Genomic DNA, 6,000 nt, shown 5'->3' with positions numbered 1-6,000 from the left:
TATCAATTATCGAAAGACAACCGACAAACCACAAATCAGAGTCAAACAAAGTGAGAAAATTATCCACGAACATAAACCGCGTGTTGAAATTTAATACGAGATGACTTTAAATCTAACCCTAAGAAAAAGATAAAAATATCGCTCAGTAAAAAAACTGAAAATGTATTAAAAATTGATGAAGACGTAACATAAAGGTAGAGTTATTAAAACTAAAACAATAAATGAAAAAACAAAGATGTGATATTATAAGAAAATAAAAGAAAAAAAATCAATACTCAGCAACAACACTAAAACTGATAGTCTTAATAGGCAAACAAAGATGAGAAAAATAAGTAACGGCACCTTGCTGAGAGGAAAACCTGATCCCTTCATTCTTTTATTTAATTTTATAATTAACAAAGTTCTAGATAAAAAAAAAATAAAGACCAAACTTAATTGCAAAATAAATAGACTTAGAAGTGTTTAAAAATATGAACCAAGCCTTGTTTTTTTTTTATAAAAAAAAAGCTTTGAGATACTTCAAAAGTAATTTGACCCAAGAAAATGAGAGAAATAAGACTGAGTTTTATGAATTTCAAAATCACGAGGGACCTAAAAGATTATTTGACTAAAATAATTGCGGGTGGCGTACATTGGTCCCTGCTTTGAAACTGAACTAGTAGCAAAAGAACTGATTTTTGTTTCATGCTGGGCACGTTTTGTTTCATGCTGGGCACGTTTCTTGCAATGGCATAAATATCGCTTGGCACCATCAAAAACAGTGACACCTTCATATCTTTTTCATGAATCCCGACTTTTTGTTTTCTTGTAGTCATAATAATTTCAAGCCTTAATGGCAACTGACCATATCAAGAAGCTCTCAGCTGCATCTGCCACACCTCATACCAGACGCAACACACCCAAATCCACTTCATTGCCAGGTTGGGGTCTTTAATTTACTTTTGTTTCTTTCTAATTCATCCGTCTTTTCAGGTCAACTCATTGTTCCTGACTGTTTACAAGTAAATCTCTTAAGAATTTGTTAGTTATTGGTAGTGTTTTGAAAATTGGATCGAATCGGTTGGTTCAACCGAAAATCGTTGTCTAGTACAGTTCAATATACACTGGTTGAATCGTTACTAGTAAACCGGCCAGAACCGCTGAACCGTTCTAACCGGACTGGCTGAAAACAAAAAAAAATCGGGAAAAACCGCTATTTTTTTTTTTTTAAATTAAACCAAACGACGTCGTTTGTTAAACGAGCCAAGTCGAACTCGAGTATTGCTGAGCTCGACTCGAACTTGAAAACTTTAAAAGTAAGCTCAACTCGACTCAAACTCACGAGCTAAAAATTATAAAGTTCAACTCGAACTCGAAATATAATATTGAAACTTGAACTCGAAAAGGTTTGAACTCAAAAAAAATTTAGAAGCTCGATTAAAGCCTAAAATTCGAGCTTGATTGAAGTGAAAGAATAGTTCACTCAATGCTCGCCAAAAGGCTCCATGATTTTGAATGTCAAATTACCTCTATTATTTATAGAAGTTAGTTGGAATGATCTTCTATGTTTCTTAGCTATGTGAGATTGTTTTGTTCTCATATTTTTACTCTTTAGACTTTTGGGATGCTCTTCTATGTTTCTTAGCCATGTGAGATTGTTTTAAAAAAAAAATTAAATCAAACAATATCATTTTATTATGATTTTTTTAAAACCAATTTTTTTTTTAATTATAGTTATATAATTATATTTATTATTTAATATGTTTTACCTTAAATATTATGTTGTAGTTAATTTGAATCATTTTATTTCATTTGATTTTATGGTTTTTAACTTATATATGTTATGACTTACTTTGAATATGACTTGTGATATAAAAAATTATTTTTGATATTTTTATTTAATTTTTTAAATAATTATGACTTCGTCCGATTCTTCCGACCGGTTGAACCAATGAATCGATAATATAATTGGTTCGCTAACCGGTCCGGTTCTTAAAACCAAGGTTATTGGGTACTTGAGAAACTTCCAATTTTGATTTGTTTCTAATTATTCCTCTTTCTTGAATTCTCTGTGATATGATGATGGGTGTATGGGTTTTTTTTTTTTTTTTTTTTTTGGTATAATGATCGGTATTCGACTGATTAATAGATTAATCCGGATATGAAATATGGTTTTTTTCTCCCTTTGCAGCAATGATTGCACCTATAGCCCTTAGCTTTGACTGTAGGTCTTCTGGGATGGGCTTGCCAGGCATTAAAGCCACCCCCTCCAAGGATTTGTGGCTCAGCAGATGGGCCTCCTGTAACTTCTTCCAGAATTAAGCTTGATGATGGGAGGCATTTGGCTTACAGGGAAGCTGGAGTTCCCAGGGAAGAAGCTAAGTACAAAATAGTTGTCATTCATGGATTTGACAGTTCTAAAGATCTGAATTTGCCCACACCTCAAGTATGTACTTTTGATTTTATTTTTACAGTTTTTCTTACCTTGTCATATTTGTTCTGAACTAGTCGATGGAGTTCACTTTGCTACAAATTCTGAAAATACGTGTTAGTGTTAGATATTAACTCAAGTTTTAATTGAAGATCAAGTTAAGTTGTATTGTAATTCTATTGTTGAATACTTGGTAAACAAGTTTATTTGGTTAAAAATTCTTATCTAATAAAAATTTTTAGTGATCAAGTATTTATGTAAATTAATTTTGTAGAATATTCGGAGAGTGATTTGGGATATTTAAAATTTTTAATATAAATGTTGAATTTAATGACAGATGAGATGTATATCTCTTATATTTGTAACCTTTGTGATCTTTACGTTTATGGTGAATTATTAATCTTCTCATCCATAAAGCATTTATTATTTTACGTTGATTCTGCATTTGTTATCTTTCCGCTCTTAAATTCCCAACGGTGCTAAAACAATAACCACTTGAGAGTTGCTAATTTAGTGGAAAGGAATAAGCGAGATTTCTTCCTTTTCATGAATGGAATATCACTGCTTTGGTGGCCATAACTGGTCAATTAACCATTATATTGTTTCAAACACTGCTTCATTTTAGTTTTCATCTTCCACGAAGATACTCTGAATATGGCAATATGTTTGGTTTTCAGGAACTGAGGATCTATTTCCTCTTCTTTGACAGAGCGGGTTACGGAGACAGTGATCCGAATCCATATCGCTCGGTGAAGAGTGAAGCATACGATGTTCAAGAACTAGCTGACAAGTTGCAGATTGGCTCTTAGTTCTATGTGATTGGGATCTCAATGGCAGCATACCCTGTTTACAGTTGCTTAAAATGCATTCCTCAGAGGCATGCTCCTCAACTTGTTCATGGATTATAAGCTTCTATGTTTTTCTAATTCTACAAAATGAAAGAAGTTACTTTGGCAATGGCTCGTCTCCTATTTACAGGTTGGCGGGAGCTTCGCTTGTGGTTCCATTTGTCAACTATTGGTGGCCTCGTCTTCCTGCAAATATATCGAATGAGGCATTCGGTAGGTTGCTTGCACAAGACCAATGGTCGTTCCGTGTTGCTCATTATCCCCCTTGGTTGTTCTACTGGTGGATGTCCCAGAAATGGTTCCCTTAATTAAGCATATTGGCCGGAAACTTGGCCATTTTCAGCCCAAGTAAATTAAAGGTCTTGAAGAAGTGGTCCGAGGCTCCAAGTGTTGGTCAGGTTGTTATGTTCTTATAAATCGATTTATCGAAACATATGACTATTGTGATTCGTATACATTGCAGACCCTTCTTCAAATTGTTCTTTTATAGTATATATTTTCTTACCTTAGATTTTTCATATGCTACTTCATTAGACATTTCATTCCACTATTGAATACATAAGCCGTTTAACTTGCACAGCAAGTATCTGCAACATATGTTGATTAGCTAAGTGTCTCACCGCAGGAGAAGATTCGGCAGCAAGATGTTTACGAATCGACGTGACATTATGGTCAGTTATGGAAAATGAGAGTTCGACCCGACCAATCTCGTTAATCCTTTTCCTAACAACGAGGGCTCGGTCCATATTTGGCAAGGTTAATAAGACAAAATCATTTTGTCGTAACCGGTTTTTGTTCGGGTACGAATTTTTACTTGGCGAAAAAATTAAAAAGAATAAATAAATGATTTTGTTTTAAAATAAAATATTTTGGGAGTCGTCATTGACCCTTTGGGTTAGATAGGTCAAATATCTAAAAATAATCTTTTAAAATAGTTTTTAAGAAAATATAATTTAAAAGATAAATTGATCTGCGTATAATCAAAAAATTTTAGTAAAGAAGGGATTCGTGGTTGATTACGTTTAGGGAAGGCTTAGCATCCTTATAACGCCTAAAATTAATACTCATTAATTATAAATTGTCTCTATTATTAAAAATTTAAAAATTCAAAAATATATTTAATTAATAATCATGTTATTTTAAATTTATTAATATAATTTTAAGAAAATATATTAATATTAATATATATATATATATATATCTTTATTTTTATAAATAAGATATTTATTTACTTAGAAATATTAGAAAGAGATTTTTAGGTGTTTTCAGACAATCCATTTCTTAATATTAAAAAATAACTAAATATTAATAAAACATTTCTCTAAAAATAATTAAAATAAATTAATATATAATTTATAAAAATAAGATATTTATTTATTTAAGAATATTAGAAAAGAACTTTTAAGTGCTTTAAAACAGCTCATTTCTTAATATTAAAAAATAAATATTAAAATATAATTATATTTCTTTAAAGTAATTTATATAAAATTAAATTTATAAATAAGATTTTTATTTAATAGAAAACAAATAAATATTATTTATTATATATATATATATGACTAAATAATAATAATAATAATAATTAAATATATTGAAAATAAACATATAAAATTAAAACAACAACTAAAATAAATGAAATTAAAACTATAATATTAAAATATAAAAAAATAGTAAAACTAATAATTAAATGAAAGTATTAAAATCAGTGACTAAATTAAAACATATTAAAATTAAATATCCTAATTCGTAATTAATTATTTAATATTACAGTGGCTAAATGTGCTATTTTTCCTATTATTTATTTAGGGACTAAAATAAATATCTATCAAATTCAAATATCAAATTTAAATAAATTAAAATATGCCTTCGTGATTAAAATATTAATTATTAAACTTAAAGGTCTAAACATGTTATTTTACCTAAAATATATATATTTATATCAGTGACTAAATTATAAATTAAATAAAATTAAGAGATCAAATTAAAAGGATCATAAATTTGATTTAGTGACAAATGCAAAACATATAAAATAGAGGGACTGCAGACGGGGTTTAACGTTTAGTAAATTACACACAGACCCCTCCCCAAAACGACGATATTCAGGGAGGGGTATTTAAACCTATTTAACCGGCCATTTTAGGCCGATTTTGTCATTTCTCTCTCTAAAAGAGAAATTTTTTTTCTCTCGTCTCTCTTTAAATTCCTCCAACCGGAGGAATTCCGACAGTCGCCGGCCACCGTATCTGGCGCCGATCGCCGCCGCCGGCCACCGTGAATGGTGGTCGGAAATTACAACCTTATCTCCAAAACGTAGATCTATAAGTCCTAAAACCCGATCTAAGGTTATTTTAACCTAAATCCCCATAATACATAATAAATCTATGATTTTCACCTTCGGCGTTTCGGTTTTACGGCAGCGTGTAAGTCGTATGGAGGCTTCGGTGCTCGCGTATCCTTCTCGGTAAGATTCTTTCCTCTTTCTCTCTTTTGTTTGCTGCTATGGGTTGTTGTTGGTATCTCGTTTTTTTTCTTCTCTGTTTTTCCTTCTCGGTGGTTGTTGTGTTCTCTCTCTTTTTTCTTTTCTATGGTTGCTCTCGTATGTTTCTTTGCAGGTGGTTGATGGCTTTTATAGCCATCACTAAGACGCTCATAGGACTGATTAAAAGAATGGAGTTCGGTGAGTCACCATAGCTATGGTGGTGACCCACCATAGAGCTCGACGTGGGCGGCTGTGTGGCACTC

At 31.3% G+C, this 6,000-nt stretch overlaps 1 pseudogene; it reads left to right on the top strand.

The window, feature by feature from the left end:
• The first annotated feature begins 832 nt into the window (after window positions 1-832).
• Window positions 833-6,000, top strand: part of LOC120128383 — a 31,623-nt pseudogene continuing 26,455 nt past the window's right edge.

Source organism: Hibiscus syriacus, unplaced genomic scaffold, assembly GCF_006381635.1.
Source record: "Hibiscus syriacus cultivar Baekdansim isolate YM2019G1 unplaced genomic scaffold, ASM638163v2 tig00001644_pilon, whole genome shotgun sequence".
Classification (NCBI taxonomy): domain Eukaryota; kingdom Viridiplantae; phylum Streptophyta; class Magnoliopsida; order Malvales; family Malvaceae; genus Hibiscus; species Hibiscus syriacus.
The sequence above is the reverse complement of the archived record's forward strand: the minus strand, read 5'-3'. Positions and strand labels throughout refer to the sequence as shown.